The sequence below is a fragment of the Balaenoptera physalus genome (assembly GCF_965194825.1).
Source record: "Balaenoptera physalus genome assembly, chromosome: 10".
In the NCBI taxonomy this organism is placed as follows: Eukaryota; Metazoa; Chordata; class Mammalia; order Artiodactyla; family Balaenopteridae; genus Balaenoptera; species Balaenoptera physalus.
Window position 1 is genome coordinate 61677446 of NC_138889.1, and position 20007 is coordinate 61697452.

The window sequence follows — 20007 nt, forward strand, 5'->3', positions numbered from 1 at the left end:
TCTCCCAGCATTTCGCAAGGACCACACTCCCTGGGAACTGTAGTACCGGGTCTGAGAAGGGTCCGGAAGGAGGGCGAGATCTGTGGGCATGCTGGGAAATGTAGTCCAGCGGGAGGTGGTGGCGGGGCTCCGTGTGGGTGTGTGTGCGCGCGCGTAAATAAGTCGGAGACGCCGCTATCACTGTCCCTTGGGGGATGGGGCCGCTGTGGTGCCTAACTTGCCTCCTATGTGGTCTTTGAGTCTACAAAAGCCACCCGCGGATGGTTGGCTTTATCCCATTGTCTGAGACCAAGGAGGGAATGGTCCCTCCGCATCGGGCGCGCGCCGGGAGGCGCAGGCTGCGCGCGGGCCGGAGTGGGGCATGCCGGGAGTTGTGGTCCCGGCGGGCTGAGGCTGTGGGACGTGTCGCGGCGCTGCGCTGGCTCCTCCTTCCCAGCCCTTCTCAGCGGTCCCCCGCCCCTTCCCTCAGCCTCCTCCTCCCTCGCCCGCAGCCCAGCGTCCCCTCCCCCAACCCGTCGGGCTCCTCGGCGGCTACTGCAGAGGATTCAGAGCCGAGTCGCTGAGGAGGAGGAGGCTCCCAGTCCCTGCGCGCCATCCGCCACCTTACTGGACACGGGTGAGGGAGCGAGAGCGTCGCCTCTGTAGCCTTCAGAGAAGACAAGGGCATCGCCGCTTCAGCTGCCGCCGCCGCCGTTTTCGCCTGCAGCGGCTCGCCGGTGAGGAGATCACCTCCCCCCCCCCCCCAACCCTACCCCGGTCCGCTCTCCCTGAGCCTGGGCCGGTGGTACTGGGGAGAATGAGAGTGGGGGCTGCGGAGCCCCTTCGCGGGTTGGGGGAAGGGGGTTGAGGTCGCGATGGAACGGCGGGCTGGCTGGGGAGACTTGTCCAGGCGCGGGCTGGGGGTGGGGTGAGGGTGGGACACAAGCAGGTTGGGGGGGGAGAGACAAGGGAAGGGGACTTTTAATGGGAACGACCTGGGACAGGAGCGTGGGGCTGTAGGATTGGGGTGGAATTTGGATGGTTTTGGGCGAAATGGATGTTGAGACTGGAGTGGGATGGCTTTTAATGGGGGAGGGGACTGACTGAGGGTGGTGGATTTGGGGTTGGCCTGGAGCAATTGACAGCTTGGGATCTGGGCCGGGTTGCGGGGTAAGGGGTTGATTGTAACAGAGAGTGCGACTGCAGAGTTGGATAGGACCCTGGGGGGTGACTAATTCAGGAGGGTGGAATTTGGGGTGGACCTAGGGCAGGCTGATAGAGGTGGTAGGAGCCGGGGGTGAGGAGGGGCTTGGCATGGGCTGAGACCTGAGCTTGAAGTGGGCGCTTGCCATCTGGGGGTGGTGGAATTTGTTGAGATTTTATGGAATAGCGTGGGTTAGGAGAGCAGAGGAGGTAGAATTAGGGGTTTTCCTGGGGAGTGCTCATGGAGGTTGGAATAGGAGCTGGTGGGGGTGGGACTTTGAATGAGGGGAGTGTGAGGGTGAGCTGGCAGGAGGGGGTAAAGTAGAAGTTAGGCCCAAAATGGGCGGACAAGGATTGAAATTGGGCGGGGAGGGGAAGCGGGGGGAGCACAGTGGGATGGGATTTAGAGTGATCTTAGAACCACTGGTGGCTCCCTGGGTACAGGGTGAAGGCAGAGGGCACAGAAGATGCTTCTGGGCTGGACTCACTGAAAGAATAGTGGCTGGTGGTGAGCAAGGTTGGGGGATGGTATCTTGAAAATGTCCCTTGGCCAAGGTGGCAGAGGGAGTTTTGGAGAAAGAATGTCTGAGATGAACTGGTAGGACTGGAGAGGTGGTTGCTGATAGTGAGGTAGCAGATGGGGCTAATTAAGGAGTGGGAAACCTGGGCTTGTTAGTATGGAGGGGGCAGGGAGGATGGAGAGGGGCAGTGAGCAGTGCTGGGAAGAGGCGGATTGGATGATTCTGGAGAAGAAGGATTGAGATGGCCTCCAAGAGACACAAGAGGGTTGGGGGTTGGACTTAAATGGACAGCTTTGGAGGCTGTGGTTGGGGAGAGAGAAGGTACATAAAAGACTTTTCTAGAGGACTTCTTAAGCTGTTAGTTTTTGTTTCACTTGTATTAGTATCATATTTGGAAGTAAACCAACACAAAGGGTAAAGTTGAGAGGGGCTTCAGTTAAGGTAGAATAGAGGAGGGGAAAGTATCTTCTTTTTTTTTGAGGAGGAGAAAGTATCTTCTGTTATTCATGTATTATAAAAAGAAAGTTGGGGGAGAAAAACCCACTCCAGTAACTAAAGGTGAAGAAGATGAAACTGGAATGTGATAGATGTCTTTCTATTTAATGTCTCTGCCTTCTCCTTTCCTCTCTCCTCCAGGTGCATTTAAAAATTAGTCCTGGAATTTGGTATTAAATAGATTTGATGAGCTTGAGGTGGTTAAGGGAGCATTCCTTGCTTGAGAACTGATGAATGAGACTGAAAAATACAAGGCTGAATTTATTTCCCAGTCAGGCAACGTGCATGTATTCAGAAAGAGCTTAGGCCTTTTTTTTCCCCTCCTCTTAAAATTGATTGCTTGAAGACTCCATTTATTGGTGTCCTGGTTTGCAAGGCAATTAGGCCCATCATTGTATTGCAGGCTAATAATCCAGAGATGAATCTTGGTACCACCGTTTTATGTAAACAGAGAAGACAGAAAATATGGAAATGTCATAAATATTCATTGGTGAGATAGTTTGGTATTTTCATTTGATTCTCTTTTGACATTACCTGATAAGATTTAAAATAATTGGACTATATTTCTGTAGATTGAATTTTCTTCTAAAGGAATTCAGGTGGTTAGAATTCTGTCAGATGTGGATAAAAACATAAAGAATCATTTTTTATTTTTTTTAGGAGATGTAAGCGTATTCCATTAACTACAAAAACAATACCTCCATCTATTCATCAGAAATTTTATTTAAAGCTTAATGATATGCTCATTCTCATGGCAGAAGAGTGATGCTGGAAGGTAGAGAAGGGTGTTGATGGAGGAAACATCTTTAGGAAAATAGTTTTCTGGACTTAATTGCATTAACTGTGATATGTTAAACATGAAGTGGCTGTTGATTAGAGCTTAGACTCGGGAAAAAATGGGGAGGGATGTAAGGCACCAACGGGATCAAAATAATTCTTTTTTTGTTCAAGCTTCAGGGTTCAGCTTGTAAACAAACCATTTTCCTTGGCTTTCACAATTGAACACATGAAAATACCCAATATTAAGAATCTTTTTTTTTTTTGTAGCTCCAAAATGGGCAGAATGATCGAAGGTTGGACTTATCCTTGGAATTGAAAGTGTTTTGTTATGAGGAAGCTTTCTGTATTGCAATAAAAATCCGGTGTGAGCAGTTACCCATAATTTGATGAGTAATCTAACTAATGCAAGCATTTCTCCTCATAACTTTACTCCGGGGTCCAGACGTTGCTTTTGTGGATCTACAGGCTTGATCTAGAGGTGGGATATTTATATAAAAGCCCTAGCTTTTGAGAGCTCAGAATGAAAAGTAATCGCTTGGGAGAAATGTCTTGGTGGATTTTCTTTTTCCCCCTCACAGCTGTGTTCACCTGTGCAGTAGAAATGTATATAAAGTGTTTTAGTATCTTCACCTCATTAGATTCTTCCAGTATTCTGGTGACAAGGGGAGAGCAGTGGAGGTATTGGTAGACAGGTACCTTGGTAGAATGAATAGCTTGTTAATTTAGAGGTTGAGAGTCCTGAGTTCAAATCCCCTTTCTACCACTTGATAACCTAGTGATTTTAGTAAAGTCATTAAAAACCTTTCATACTTAGTGGTAATGGTTGCATAACATTGTGAATGTACTTACTTCCACTAAATTGTACGATTAAATACAGTTAAAATTGTAAAAAAATGAACAAAAAACAGTTGTCAAGGAGCTTTCAGTGTCATGGGAGAGATAGATGATTTAAATGTCGTGAGAAAAGTGAGGCAAAACTAACGTAGTGGTCAGGAGTGTGGGTTCTGAAGTCTGTCCACCATTTACTACTAGCTATGTGACCTTGGGCACAATGGTCTCATCTGTAAAATGGGCATAAGAGAACTAATCTCATAGGGTTGTTTTGAGGATTAAACAAAAGAATCCATGGTAAGCATTTAATACAGTGTGTTACATAGTACACATTAAACAATATTAGATATTATTATTAGATAGAAGAGACTAGAATGTAAATAGCCTTGTGTGTCCTACCATTGAGTTCTTAGTATTATGATCTATTATTTAGTAAGGAGGTATTACTTTGTATTATTATCTCACAGTTTATCTGCATATTTGTATGTTGGTACTATAGTCTAGGAACTTTTAAAAAATATATTTATTTATTTATTTATTTGGTTGTGCTGGGTCTTAGTTGCAGCTTGCAACTAAGCCCATGCGCCTTAATTGAGGCATGCGAACTCTTAGTTGTGGCATGCATGTGGGATCTAGTTCCCTGACCAGGGATCAACCCAGGCCCCCTGCATTGGGAACGCAGAGTCTTAACCACTGCGCCACCAGGGAAGTCCCTAGTCTAGGAACTTCAAACAGTAAAGTACTAAACATATATTAGCTGTTAGTTTCCTCATCTATAAAATAAGAAGAAAAACTGCTGAGAGGTAAAATGACTTGCTTAAGATTACACAGTGAGTGGAAGAGTTTGGGTTACAGCCCTGAAATTCTGATTCTTCAACCCTGTTTATATCTTCTTTTTAAATTGTGAGATAAACCATATGTATAAAAGTGCATATAATATAAATCTTCAATTTAAAGAATGATAACAAATTGAAGGCCTATGTTTTTGCTACCCAGTTTAACAAAAAGGAGATTTTTAGTACCTTTAAAGCTTCTTGTGATTCCCCACCTGATTGAATCTCTGTCCTTCTCCCTCAGAAGTAACCACTTTCCTGAATTTTGTGTGAATCATTCCCTTGCTTTTAAAAATAGTTTTACCAAACAAGTATGTATCCTAAACAATATATTTTGTACCTTTATAACTTTATATACATAGAATCATAGTGTAAGTATTTTTCTGTGACTTGCTTTTTTCTTTTTTTTTTTTTTTTTTTAAATTTATTTATTTATTTATTTTTGGCTGTGTTGGGTCTGCGCCCCTGTGTGCGGGCTTTCCCCAGCTGCGGCGAGCGGGGGCCACCCCTCACTGCGGTGCGCGGGCCTCTCACCGCCGCGGCCCCTCCCGCCGCAGAGCACAGGCTCCAGACGCGCAGGCTCAGCAGCCGTGGCTCACGGGCTTAGTTGCTCCAGGGCATGTGGGATCCCCCCAGACCAGGGCCCGAACCCGCGTCCCCCGCATTGGCAGGCAGACCCCCAACCACTGCACCACCAGGGAAGCCCTGCTTTTTTCTTATTTATTATCCTTATTTTTTAATTTTAAAAGAGCTTTATTTCTTCCACCATTAATTAAAATAACATGCTCATAGCAGAAATTGAAAATTACAGAAAAAGTAAAAGGAAGCAATATTATTGTCTATAGTCCCATTACTCAGCAGCACTTCTTATTTGTATGTATATTATATATACACATATAAAAATATATTCTTTAGTATATGTCTGTAAGTATGCATGTACATACATATATGGGTATTCTAGATGGCAAGAGGAAGCCAGTTTGCATTTATGGATGATCAGATTATCCAGATGTGGATCAATCATACTTGGAAATAGGAATGGGAGAGGGTAGTAGCAGCCTTTGTGAGCTGTGAAAGAACAGCATCTTAAGAGTTTTTTCTTATTGGCGGATTTTTTATTTACTAGATACTGATTCTTTGTAATACCAGCTTACAGCTTCATGTCATGTTTTGGCAAGTCACTTAACTCTTCTGATCAGAATTTCTGTGCATCTTTCTTTTTGCATAAAGGCAGCCTGGTACATTGGTCCTGACCTGATTGTACAGGAGGGTCTGTTCTCTGATGTACAGAGTGTACCATGAATAGGAAATCATTAGTTATGCATATCAGAAGCTTAGCAACCTAAACCCCAAGAATTTTTTGTCTAAGAGATGTGAAATCCAAATGCATTAATAATCTGTTGGAGTTTCAGTTTACTCTCCTGTAAAGTGGGGCTCAAATGAGGTAATAAATGTGAAAATACTCTTTAAACTGTAAAGGACTATATAAAAGTTGGGGTTTGTTTTTGTTTTTGTTTTTTCCTCTCTAGTTTACAAAAATGAAATCAGGGCACCCCACACAGAGGTGAAAAGCTTGTCATATTTAGTTTATTGCCTTTCCAAAGGGTTCTTCTCCCAGTGGAGGAGGAATACATGAAGATCAGTTCACAGTTTCTCCCTTAAAACTTGAAGATTGTTGGATATAGTGGGACAGAGAGGGTGCTAGAGGACTTTCTCCTAGTGAATTTATGAGACCTGGTTCTACATTGACTGTGCTGGCTTGCTCAAAATGAAACAATTGACGCTTTTTGAAGTGGAGAATGCAGTATACAACGTTTGCTCTTCACTATCCTGACAAATACAGTCATTACCCTCTTAGTTTTCTACCTGTAACATATTACAGGGTAGAGTAGTACAGTGAGATGGATTATTTATGCATATGTAAAAGAGAGATAATACTCAATTGTTGGGTTGTTAATGGATTATATGAGATAAGAAGGACAAAGAACCCGGAACACTGAATGGCACATACGTAGTTGGTGCTTAATGTGGTAAATACTACTGTTGTTATTTTTATTTTACTTATGAATTGTTTAGAGCTAACTTTTCCTCCAGGCTATTCTTTTATTATTCAGTATTTTCCTGCTGCTGTATCTCCCCTCACTCATTTTACATTTGGAATATAAATTTATTTTAAAATTATCATAAGTAAAGCAAAACAAAGGATGTAAATCCTCAACGCATTCCAAGGCCAAGGAGCTAGTAGTTGGGTGTGTGACAGATATGTTTAAGACATCTGTTCAACAAGTATCTATTGAGTGGTTATTAGATGACAGTCAGGGAGTGCTGGGAGTATGGGATACAAAAATTAAAATTCCCTCCTCTTAAGGAGCTTATGGTTAATCTAGTGTGGAGACAGACATGTCACACATAACTGTAGCATAATGGAATAATTGCTACAGTGGGGACCTGGGCAAGGGCCGTGGGGAGGATGGAGGTTGACATGGCCTGACCTGCCTGAGGGAGCAAGGAAGAGAGAGATGCTTCGGGGAGTTAATGCTTGAGCTGAGACCTGAAGGATATGTGGATGTACTGGGGAAGTAGAGGTTACGAATGTTTCATGATGTCAACAGCACAATCTTCCTTGATTTTTCCCTCCCAGTGTTCTTGTACACCTTACTTTGTACCTCTTTTTACGGGCTTTCTAGCATGTATGCCTACTGTAAAACCAAATAAACAGGGGCTTAACTGCTGGTGGCGCAGTGGTTAAGAATCCACCTGCCAATGCAGGGGACACGGGTTTGAGTCCTGGTCTGGGAAGATCCCACATGTTGCGGAGCAGCTAAGCCTGTGCGCCACAACTACTGAGCCTGCGCTCTAGAGCCCGTGAGCCACAACTACTGAGCCGTGTGCCACAACTACTGAAGCCCGCACGCCTAGAGCCCGTGCTCTGCAACAAGAGAAGCCACTGCAATGAGAAGCCCGGGCACCACAACGAAGAGTAGTCCCTGCTCGCCGCAACTAGAGAAAGCCCATGCATAGCAACAAAGACCCAATGCAGCCAAAAATAAATAAATAAAATAAATGAATTAAAAAGAAAAAAATAAGGGGAGAGATTCTCCCCTCCCTTTAAAAAAAAAAACAAACCAAATAAGCAAATTCCCAGACATGCTGTACTATTATGCCCTTATTCTTTCCATATGTTGTGCCTTCCACCTGGAAAGCCTTCCCCCTACTGAGTTCCTTAATCTTTACTTTGTCCATTAGATGAGCTGTACTAATGAATGTATTTCATGGTTGTTCTTTCCAGTCTGTTGTTTAGCAGGAAGAGATTTTTTTTTTTTTTTTTAGAAGAGGGATATATATATATTTTTTAATAAATTTATTTACTTATTTATTTTTGGCTGTGTTGGGTCTTAGTTTCTGTGCGAGGGCTTTCTCTAGTCGCGGTGAGCGGGGGCCACTCTTCGTCGTGGTGCGCGGGCCTCTCACTGTCGTGGCCTCTCTTGTTGCGGAGCACAGGCTCCAGACGCGCAGGCTCAGTAGTTGTGGCTCACGGGCCTAGTTGCTCCGCGGCATGTGGGATCTTCCCAGACCAGGGCTCGAACCTGTGTCCCCTGCATTGGCAGGCAGACTTTCAACCGCTGTGCCACCAGGGAAGCCCAGGAAGAGATTTTTGAAGCTTTTGAAACTACCTGATATTTAAGAAGAGATCTTTATTGTTTCTGCTTTCTCAGTAAATGTTGATATTCCTTAGTGTTGGCTCCTTGACTCACTGGACTTTTTAAGATTCTTTCTTTGAGTAGTCTTGCCCACTCTGTTGGCTTTAACTGCTGCTGTATGGTGATGACTCTCAAAATCTCTATCTCCAGCTCAGACCTCTTTCCTGAGCTCTAGACTTGTATATCTCACTGTCTACTGGCAACCTGCATACATCCATTTTGATGGTCCTTAAATTCAGTAGGTCCAGAACAACTCATTTTCCCCATCTCCTTCTTCTGACCTCTCCCCTTTTGTATCTCCCCCAAAAGTTAAAATCATCTCTTCCTGTAGTTTTGTCCTAACTTAAAGGCACTGCTGTTCATCCAGTCATTCAAGATATGAATCTGTGCTCTTAGTCTTTTCTTCTCCCTTATCTCGGTAGCCAAAAATAAATCCTTCTAAATATTTCTGAAACTCATCTCCCCTTTCCTACTGTTATCCCCTTAGTTCAGGCCCTAATCTTACCTAGACAAGGGCAGTAGCCTCCTAACTAGTTTGTATATCACCCATGTAGTAAACCTGTCTTCCACCCAGCAGCCAGAACATCTACCCAGTGGTGTGTATGTCCACATCACTCCCTTGCTTAAATCCCTTCATTGGCTCTAAAGTCTTAAGCTCCTTAGCATGACATATTAGGCCTTCTGTGACCTGTCCTTATGTACTCCTTCTGCCTGATCTCCCATCACTGGTAATACTGAGTAGCATGTAGTTTCTACAGATATTTTACAGTTTCACACCTTTGCTCATGCTGTTTCTCCTTTTATTCATCCCCCTGGGTTAAGTGCATCTGCCCTAAGGAACCTTACAGAATCCTTAAGGTTGTCATAAGTGTCCCCATTTTGTTCACAGGGAGTATCCAGTGTGTGCCTCTGTCATAATATTGATACTTGCCCTGTTTTAGGAAAATTGACTGTTTCTGTCTGCTCCTTCACTTAACTGTAAGTTTCTTGGGGGCAGGGGCTGTGTTCTAGTCATCTTATAAAGTCCTAGGTCCTGGAGGGTGCCTTGCAGGTAGTGAATGATTAATTTTTGAACTGAACATAGTAAGGAGAGATGACAAACCAGTAGTATGATATTCTAACGAGGAGTAAGGTGATAGGTGTTTTTCCAGATGTAGGTTTTTATTTATTTAGAATGGAATTTAGAATTTAATTGGATCGATAAAGGCTTTTGTTGATGATGGTGTATAGCACAAGGTTCAAAAGTAGAAGACAGCAAGATGGTGTGCTCAGGGGTTGGCAAATGCTTTCTGTAAAAAAAATATATTAGGATTTGTGGGTCACATACAGTCTCTATTATTTTTTTCTCCTTCTCTTTCCCCTCCCCATCTTCTCCCTTCTTCCCTCCTCCTATGTTTCATTCTTAGCTCACAAGCCATACAAAAACAGGCCATGGGTGTGCCATAGCTTGACAATCACTGGTATGTTATCAGAAATCAGACTTAAAGTTGTAGACTTTTTTTGTCGTTCCCCCCCCACCCCCCTCTGCTGCGAGGCCTGCGGATCTTAGTTCCCTGAACCGAGCCCCCTGCAGTGGAAGCACTGCATCTTAACCACTGAACTGCCAGGGAAGTCCCTTAAAGTTGTAGCCTAGTGAAGAGCAAAGAGACTAAAGCAAATTCATTTTTCTTGTTTTATTTATTATAAAATTTAGTTCCTTAGGAAATTATGCACATCTTTAGTACTGAAAATAATTGTACAGAATCTTTTTTGTCAAACTACTCTGTTTATCTAAAAGTTTATTTTGTTAAATAGGCCATCGATTTCTTTTTTTTTTTTTTAATATTTATTTATTTATTTATTTGGTTGTGCTGGGTCTTAGTTGCGGCAGGCAGGCTCCTCAGTTGTGGCTCGCCGACTCCTCTGTTGTGGCATGCATGTGGAATCTAGTTCCTTGACCAGGGATTGAACCTGGGCCCCCTGCATTGGGAGCGTGGAGTCTTAACCACTGCACCACCAGGGAAGTCCCTAGGCCATCGATTTCTGTATAAAGATGCTATGGAAACACCTTGGTTTATAAAGCTCCAATACAGCTCCCCCGCCTTTTTCCTTTTAGGCAGGTGTCTGGGTACTTTCAGAATATGCCTATTTTTATGATGTTATAGATTGTGCTTTTTCTTAGATACAGACATTTTGAAGGAACCCTGGGCTGATATATTTTTCACAGTAAGCTTCAATCCCTGGCTGACTAGAGATTATAATCTTGATTTGGCTTCTGATCATGTCCTTCAGGCTTGATAGTTTCTGCTGATGCTCATATTTTCTAGCTTCTGTTTTATAGCTTTATATACATATCCTAGTTTTCTTTTCTTTTTTTTTTTTTTTTAAGCATTGTGTTTTTGTTTTTGTTTTTTTTGGCCACACCACGCGGTTTGTGGGATCTCAGCTCCCTGACCAGGGATTGAATCCAGACCATGGGAGTGAAAGCCCAGAATCCTAACCACTAGGCCACCAAGGAACTCCCTATCTTAGTTTTCTAATGTGTTGTCCTCTCTCTTTTATTTTGAGTTGGTAGCAGAAATCCCTGTCTGTAAATATAGTTACACTATTTATACTTCTGCAAATATAATTATACTATTTTATTTGATCTACAGTGCATAGGTTGGTCATGTAGCATTATTTTCATTTTAAGGATGAAGAAATCAAGAGTCAAGAGGGTAATTTATTTTTGGCCTTAGGACTAGTAGGAGATGAAGGTGGAAAGACAGAAAGGACTTAATATTTGAATATCTGTGGTAGGCAATATGCTGGGTGCTTTCTCTCCCTTATATAATTTAATCCTCACATTTACCCTGTTTAGGGTATTGTGCCCATTTTACAGAAGAGGAAGCTGAAGCAACTGAGGCCTATAGGGATTAAGTAGCTTGCTTGCATTTGGTTACATAGTAAAAGAAGAGAAGCTTGTATTAAAAACCTGATCTGCCTTGCTCCAAACTCCTTGTTCTTTTTACTGTGTTGTATGTAAAAGTTCCCTGGTTTTAAATTCTTAGATCAGTATTTTTCAACCTACTTAGGTGAGCAGTAGCTTGGCTACACATTAGAATCACCTGAAAACCTGTCTAAAAAAAAAAATGCCCTACTTCTACCCTGACCAGTGCTAACAAAATTTCTTCACATGAGCCTAAAGCAGGTGTGTGTATGGGTGTATTTTTTTTTAGAAAATATAGATTAAAAAGAAATTGTATTGCGGTATATATACAAGAAAAAGTGCACGAAAGTGTAACCAGCACTCAGATCAAGAAAGGGAACGTTGGGAATTCCCTGGCAGTCCAGTGGTTGGGACTCGGTGCTTTCACTGCTGTGGCCTGGATTCAGTCCCTGGTTGGGTAACGAGTATGCTGCCTTCCAATACCATAGATTATTTTTGCCTACTTATGAACTTTTATAAGGTATGACTGGCTTTTGCACTCAACTTTGTTTGTGAGGTTCATTTATGTTCTTGTATGTAGCAATAGTTTATCCTTCTCATTGCTATATAGCAATAGTTCTCAAACATTTTGGCGTCTTCACTTTTCCTATTAAAGACCCCAAAGAGCTTTTGTTTGTGGGTTGTGTCTACCAGTATTTACTGTGTTAAAAATTAAACCTGTGCATTTAAAAATAATAAACTTATTAAATGTTAACATATTTTAATGAAAATAGCTATATTCCACCAAAATAGAATAATATTTAAAATTTTTCCAAATCTCTTCACTGTCTGACTGGATACATATCTGCTTCTACATTCAGTTTGCTGCAACTGGTTGTTTTGTTGGTGGTATATAAAGAAAATCCAGTCCCACATATATGTGGCTAGAAAAGGGAGGAATTTTTTTTTTTTAATAAATAAATCTATCTATCTATCTATCTATCTATCTATCTATTTATTTATTTATTTATGGCTGTGTTGGGTCTTCGTTGCTGTGTGCGGGCTTTCTCTAGTTGCGGCGAGCAGAGGCTACTCTTCGTTGCGGTGTGCGGGCTTCTCATTGCGGTGGCTTCTCTTGCTGCAGAGCACCGGCTCTAGGCGTGCAGGCTTTAGTATTTGTGGTACGAGGGCTCTAGAGTGCAGGCTCAGTAGTTGTGGCACATGGGCTTAGTTGCTCCGTGGCATGTGGGATCTTCCTGGACCGGGGCTCGAACCTGTGTCCCCTGCATTGGCAGGCGGATTCTTAACCACTGTGCCACCAGGGAAGCCCTGACAGGCAGATTCTTAACCACTTCGCCACCAGGGAAGTTCCAGGAGGAATGTTTTAATTGGCTTTTTTTTTTTTGGCTGCACCGAGAGGCTTGTGGGATCCTAGTTCCCCTACCAGGGATCGAACCCAGGCCCCCGGCAGTGGAAGCACAGAGTCCTAACCACTGGGCTGCCAGGGAATTCCCTTGACTGACTTTTTAGATAACTATGGATATTCTTTTTTTAGATACTACACCAAAACTTGTCAGTTGGTAGTTTCTTTAGAGGTCCATTATCTTGTGGAATCTGAAACCATATCAGTGAGCCTTTCATACTCTGTTACACTAAAGTCCGTTGGTCTGTTGTGTACTTTGAATGGATTTTCTACTCATGCATAATTTTGTGTCATCATGCTTTGGTCATTTTGAAAACATTGGTTCATTGAGTTATGCAGATCTTCTAAAATGTTGACGTATTTTATTATACAGTATCAAAAAATCACATTTGTTAATATCTCTACCCATTTCATCAGACAAGTCTTCTCTAGTTTTTGCTTGAAAGCCTAAATTCTATCATTGGCAACAAATACTGACAGTTGTTTTCCTTGAAGTGACAGTCTCACATTGTTCATTTTTGAAAAAATGTCTGCCAAACATCCAAGTCTGAATAATCAGTTTGTCTGGCAGTTGTTCTTTCAAGTAAAAATGGTGTTTCATGAAAAAAAGCAGGTAGTTCAGCTTGCAACTTAATTGCACAAGTGCCTTAGTGCTTTTCCTTGAGATAACTCTTTTACTTTGCTATGCAGAAAGATGTGTAGTTAAGGACTGAGATTTTTGTGGCTTCAGCAAGACCTCAAAATAGTTCTTTTTTTTTTGGCCTGGCTATGTAGAATGCAATGACACTATTACAGTTTGATGTCACTGCCTTAATTCAATACAAGATGATATAGTTTTATTTATTAGTATAAATATGTTTCCAGGCTTTACTGATTTCTTATTGAAGGAATAGGTGGATTTGTTAAAACTTTACTAAAAGTACTGCTTTGAAAGCTAGCATGAATGCAGTTGGTCTTTCACTTAGTAGAACTTTAGAGTTGAGCAGTTTTACAGCTTTGTCAGGATGTTAGAAAATCATTGGGCTTGGGACTTCCCTGGCGGTCCAGTGGTTAAGACTTCGCCTTCCAGTGCAGGGCGTGCGGTTTCGATCCCTGGTTGGGGAACTAAGATCCCACATGCCTTGTGGCCAAAAAACCAAAACATAAAACAGAAGCAGTGTTGTAACAAATTCAATAAAGACTTTAAAAATGGTCCACATCAAAAAAAAAAAGAAAAAAATCATTGGGCTTGATGCTTATTCTTTACCACTTGTGTGTGCACGTGCGCGCGCATGCGCGTGTGTTTTAATATTTATTTATTTATTTTGTCTGTGCCGGGTCTTAGTTGCAGCATGCGGGATCCTTTGTTGTGGTGTGCGGGATCTTTAGTTGCGGCATGCATGCGGGATCTAATTCCCCTATCAGGGATCGAATCCGGGCCCCCTGTATTGGGAGCACGGAGTCTTACCCACTGGACCACCAGGGAAGTCCCACCACTTGTGTTGAAAGAAAGGCATGAAGTGGTCTTTAGAGAACTGTGCATAGCTGTGTATAAAAGTGATTCTGTGTCTTCCTACCCTTAACCTGGAGCATTTGCAGTAGAAAAAGAAAAAGATGCAGATGAAGCCACAGCCAGGTGATCTTGTTGTGTAATGACTTTGGTTTTTCACTATGGTTGGGCAGAGGGAGATGGAGGAGGTTGGCTAAATAAGTCATAATAATGAGCATTGTTTTACCTTTCAGCCAACACCCCTATACAGCCTGGAACCTTAGTTCTAGGGGGAGGAGAATTAACATTCATTGTGTGCCTGCATTGTGCTAGGCCCTTTATGTGTGGTAACTTATTTAAACTCACCATTAGACTGTAGGGTGGCCATAATTATTTTATTTTACACATGAGAAAGCTTAGGCTCAGAGATGTAGAGCCTACTCAGGCCCACCAGCCAGTAAGTGACTAGGGTGGGATTTATTCACAGACTTTGCTACCTCCATAGCCTATGAATGGTCTATATTCTGTGCTATCTTCCAAGGACAGTGTGTCACTGATTATTTCTGTATCCTTGATACCTGGAACCTAGTAGGGTTTAGTACATTTTTGTTGAATAATTGAGTTGGTGCTAAATGAGTGAACCAGTTTTCACAGAGTAGGATGTAACCTAACACCCCTGGGCTACTGTGTAGATTGGTGCATGGTAGGGTCTGGTCACCATTTGTTGTTGTGGGGAAAGGGTCAATCTTCTTAATGATAGACTCTGTGAAACTATTTAAATAATTTGGATATTTAGGAATTGAAGAGATCTAATGGGATGAATTTTCCTTAGATTGTCAATAATCTCTTCAGAAATAGGTAATATATCTATGCTGCCCTTGTTTTCCCCCATATTAGCTGTGAGACCTTGGGCAAGTTACTTTACTGTACCTCATTTTTTTTAATCTTTAAAAAGGGAAGGACAGCAATAATAGTACATAATTCCTAGGTAGTTGTGAGGATTGAATGAGACAATTCATATAGAGAACTTAGCACAGTGCTTGGTATATATTACTGTCAATAAATGGGAGCTGTTATTCATATTATTCTTCTAGAATGAAGCATGGATTTAGTGTGACTTTTAGCATGTGAAGAAGGAACAGTATTTTGGCTTTTAAAGCATTTTTATTAGAGAAATAAAGCACTGAATTTATTGGGGTTTTTTTTTTTTGGAATTTGTTTTCTGAGTGTAGTTTACTTGGTCTTCCTGGCAGCGAAGGTCTATAATTTTGGCTGTTTGCCTGGGTTTGTTGGTGAACCAATACAGGTATAGTATGGCTTTTGGCTCTCCATCAACTTTTTAAACTTTTTAGTCTAGTTGAAACAGTTTGAATTGTTTTGGAGAGTTCACTGATGTTGATAGTTCTTTCTAAATTAAAAATGTCAGTGAATGTGAGAAATGCCCCTTTCTAAATTTTTTTTCTAACTATACCACTCATTACTGAGGGGATCAAATATTTCTCCATAGTACTCTGCCCCAGAACCAAAGGAGGAGGGTGTTTTTTGAATTTTTCTGCATTTATTTTTGTTGGTGGTAATTTTATCCATACTTTTGAGGTTTATGGCTTTGACAGAACTTTTTTTTTTTTTTTTGAAGTATAGTTGACAGTACATTTTGATCAGGCTGTGGAGTTATGGAGGAGAAAACCAACTATCCATTCTAAATGAGCATATCTGAAAGCCTGCCTGCCCTTCAATCAAGTGTCACTGTCTCCTAGATGGGGTTCCCTAGTATGGTTTTTAGTAAGAGAGTTAGCTCAGTGTTCTCTCCCAAACTCTCTCCAGTGTCGTTCATTGTTTGCCTCTCCTCCCAGCTTGCATGTTTTACCTTTAGTACTAATGATGTGTATATTGTTTGGTGTTTGCAGTTCTCCAGACGTGCCAAGCTTCTTGCTTTAATGTCTTTGCACATGCTCCTCTCTGGGCCTGGACATCTCCTTTTAACTTTTAACTTGTCTAACTCCTACTCAGCCTTTAAGACTCAGCCTAGGAGTTAACCTTTTCCAGAAAGCTTTCCTTGACTTTTCCGGGTTGGGATTGGGTGCCCCGTCTCTGGGTTGCCCTATCTCTGGGTTGTAATTATCCATTTATTATTTATTGGTCTCCTCTACTTGCAGTGAGCAGGGATTGCATCTAATCATCCTTTTATCCTCAAGAGCTCATTTTTGGACCTTACACAGAATAGGCACCAGTAAGGTCTTGTTGAGTGAATCCATAGTTTCAGCCTGGTCTGTTAGCACTGTAACTTCCCAACCATGTTGTTCTAGGCTGAGTTTTAGTAGAATGACTTTTCTTTTGTGGCCATTGCACCTTCCCCTGCCTTCCCTTGTGTAGTGTCCACTATACTTCAGCTCACACTCATCCTCTATTCTTTGCCCATAGCTGGGTCAGTAGAATGGTGTACACACTAGACATGTATATCTTCATAAAGAACTTGATTTGTGACAGATCCTGGAATCTCACTTGGAATGAATGAAATCACATTGGTAAATGGAGAAGTTGGGACCTTACGATTGCTTTTCTAACTCTTAGTTCTTTTCTCCACTTCCAAGTTTCCTCTTTATTAATTTCTTTGTCAATTTTGACTTTTAGGTAACATAAAATGAATGTTATGAAACCAAACCACAAGTACTCTGCTTATGCATTTGATTTTTTTGAGCCTAAATATAGGATTTGACTTTTATGGTGGTGGGATGACTGAGACTTTAAGAAATGTAGGGTTTTTAAGCCTTATTAAGCCCTTCATAGTTCCTGACACGTGATTTAAATTATGGCTTCCAAAAAAAATTTTGTTGATTAGAGTCTTAGTAGCAGGCAGAAATAATCATTTATGCTTGCATTCATTTAGTTAACATGGATATCAGGCTCTGTGCTAGGTAGGTTCTGATGATACACAGAGATGAGTAAGATGTGGTCTCTGTCTCCAAGGAACTCCCAGGTGCAAGGGAGAAGCTATAAATAAATACATTACAGTTCAGTGTATGGTACATGCTGTAGAATAAGTAGCAGAGAGGGAGGTGTTAATGACTTTTTCAGGGAAGAGTTCTTGGAGGAATAGACACCTGAGCTTATTTCTGAAAGAACCTTAGGTCTTGTGTGTGGAAGATTCTGGATATATGGTCATAAAATCTGGATTTGAACCCCAGCTCTGCCACTTACTAGCTGTCTGACTTGGCGCAAGTTGTTTAAGCACTCTGAATCTCAGTTTTTTTCCCCTGTAAAGTGAGGATGACCATGTCTGTATCTGCTTTTGAAAGTTGTGAGGATTTAATATATGTGAAAGAATTTCATAAATGTGCTCAATAAATATTATATCCTGCTTGTTTTTCTTTTTTAATAAATTTATTTATTTATTTATTTTTGGCTGCATTGGGTCTTCATTGCTGCGCGCGGGCTTTCTCTAGTTGTGGTGAGCGGGGGATACTCTTCGTTGTGGTGCGCGGGCTTCTGATTGCGGTGGCTTCTCTTTGTTGTGGAGCACGGGCTCTAGGTGCATGGGCTTCAGTAGTTGTGGCACAGAGGCTCAGTAGTTGTGGCTTGCGGGCTCTAGAGTGCAGGCTCAGTAGTTGTGGCACACGGGCTTAGTTGCTCCGCTGCATGTAGGATCTTCCCAGACCAGGGCTCAAACCTGTGTCCCCTTCATTGGCGGGTGGATTCTTAACCACTGCGCCACTAGGGAAGTCCCTATATCCTGGTTTTTGTGTTTTATTTATTCATTGATACTAGTATTTTGACAGATTGGAGCGTAAGTTTTCTTACTCAAACCAGAAATGAGAAAAAGATTGGGTATGTTAGTGTATAGATGTCGTTTATAAAGCATTAACACTGTATAAACATCATGATTTAGAGCAAAGAGTTTTTAAGTCCAGAATCCATGAAACTTTGGTTCTGTGCTGCTATGGAAGATACTGCTTAAGATGCTTAAGGAGTGGTCTCTGAAAAAGTACTGAGTGTGGTTCTGAGTGACTTGGATGGCAATAAGCCAAACTGGAAAGAGCTCCATTTCTTGTCAGGAGAGTTATGTCTGTGCCACTATTAAAGGTTATTTAACATTTCAGAATTGCATTTTTCCCATCAATAAAACAGAGAAAAATAATAGTAATTTGCAGACTGAGAATTAGGGATAAAATGGGTAAAGTGCATACTATTAGCCATAATCAGTTAAAAGTTTAATTTGTAGAATTTTAAAACAAATTTTCTCCTCTTTCAATACAAGAGACTTCTTTTAGAGAAACTTGCTTAAAGAATAGAGGGGACTTTCTATCATTTGTACTATACTAAGACTTACAGTATTTTACTTCTTTCTTCAAGTTCATTCCTCAGAATAATTTTGCAAGGTGAGTTTAAATCCCAGCTCTTGCACTCACTGGCTGTATGACCTCAAAGTTACTTAATCTTTCTGTAACTTATTTTATCCATCTATGAGATGGGGATATAGTGGTATTTACAATGTATAGTTGTTGGGAGGATTAAATGAGATAATTACATAAAGTGCTTAGATTGGTGTTTGGCACATGGTACGATTTCAATAAATGGTAGCATTGTTATTATCACTTTCATTTTATAAATGAGGAACTGGATACAGATTTAGCACCCTGAATAGATTCACTTGAAACCTGGGATTCAATCCAGGTTTGTGCAATGCCATTACTCTTTATCCTTTTACCAGGCTGCATTTTGTAATTAACATTTTATTTGTTTGGATACGTATTCTGAAGTGCTGTAGAGTGTGTTTGGAAATAATCTATTACTATTAGGTATTTAAAACTTCCTTTCTGTGATGTTTTACTAATAGTTTATATAAACTCAACTAAATTGGTTAGGGAAAGAACTCTTTGGCCTGGTTTTCCTGTGATTAGACACAATTTAAGGGCAGATATTCTGGGGTCATGGTCAGTGATTAGTAAAAAGAACAATGTGTTTTTTCCTTCCTGAACAGGTTTATTGAGGTAAAACTGACAAACAGTAAATGACACAAATTTAATGTAGTTTGCTAAGTTTTAGCATGTGTGTACATCTGTGAAACCATCACTGCAATTCAAATAGTGAATATATCTATCGCCTCCCAAAAGTTTCCTGGTACCCCTATGCAGTCCCTTCTTCCTGCTCTCTCTGATCCCTCATCCAAGCAAACATTGGTCTGCCTTTTATAACTTTTTACTTCTATTATTATTATAGATTAAACAATGGTTTTGAAGTCAGAGCAATCAGGACTTAGATCCCCAGTCTGCCACTGTGTTAGTTGGGTGACTTTGGAGAAGTCATTTTATCTCTCAGCCTGGTTTACTCACATGTAAAATAGGGATTTCTATCACCGGCCCAAAAGGACCATGAGGAACAGTGTGTAGAAAGAGCCTAGCGTGGTGCCTGACTCATAGCTGGCCTTCAGTCCCTGGAAGTCGCCGGCCCAGAGTACATTTAGGAGTCAGAGCTCCAAAATGCATTTCTATCACCTAGACCTTGTGTTCCCTCTTACTGAATGAGCTTTCTTGAAATAGGAAAGTTTAGATTAGGCAGCTTGAGGACCTAAAGGGCTTTCCGATACTCCTTCCTTCCCTCCTCCATGCCCAATGTTCCACATGCTATTAATTATGAACAGATGTTCTTCATAAATAAGCAAAGAACTCCACCACAGATTTTTGAGTTCTTTATGCCTATGTTTAAGTCTGGCATTGTGATAAAGCTGCATGAGCAATGAGCTTGTAGTCAAAGTTCTGGGTTTTAGTTTCCATGCTGCCTTGGGCAAATTGTAAAATCTTTCTGAGCCTCAGTTTTCTCAGATATAAAGCTGGGGCTGGGCTTCCCTGGTGGCACAGTGGTTAAGAATCCGCCTGCCAATGCAGGGGA

At 41.4% G+C, this 20007-nt stretch overlaps 1 protein-coding gene across 2 annotated transcripts in view; it reads left to right on the forward strand.

Moving 5' to 3' along the window:
* The first annotated feature begins 420 nt into the window (after positions 1-420).
* FAM168A (family with sequence similarity 168 member A) overlaps positions 421-20007 on the forward strand; it is a 214654-nt gene continuing 195067 nt past the window's right edge. The window contains exon 1 of one of the 2 annotated variants that reach the window (XM_082411325.1): positions 421-716. The gene's annotated coding sequence lies outside the window, so the exon portion shown is untranslated. The remainder of the gene's footprint in view (positions 717-20007) is intronic. The other variant, XM_082411326.1, reaches the window with a different exon arrangement.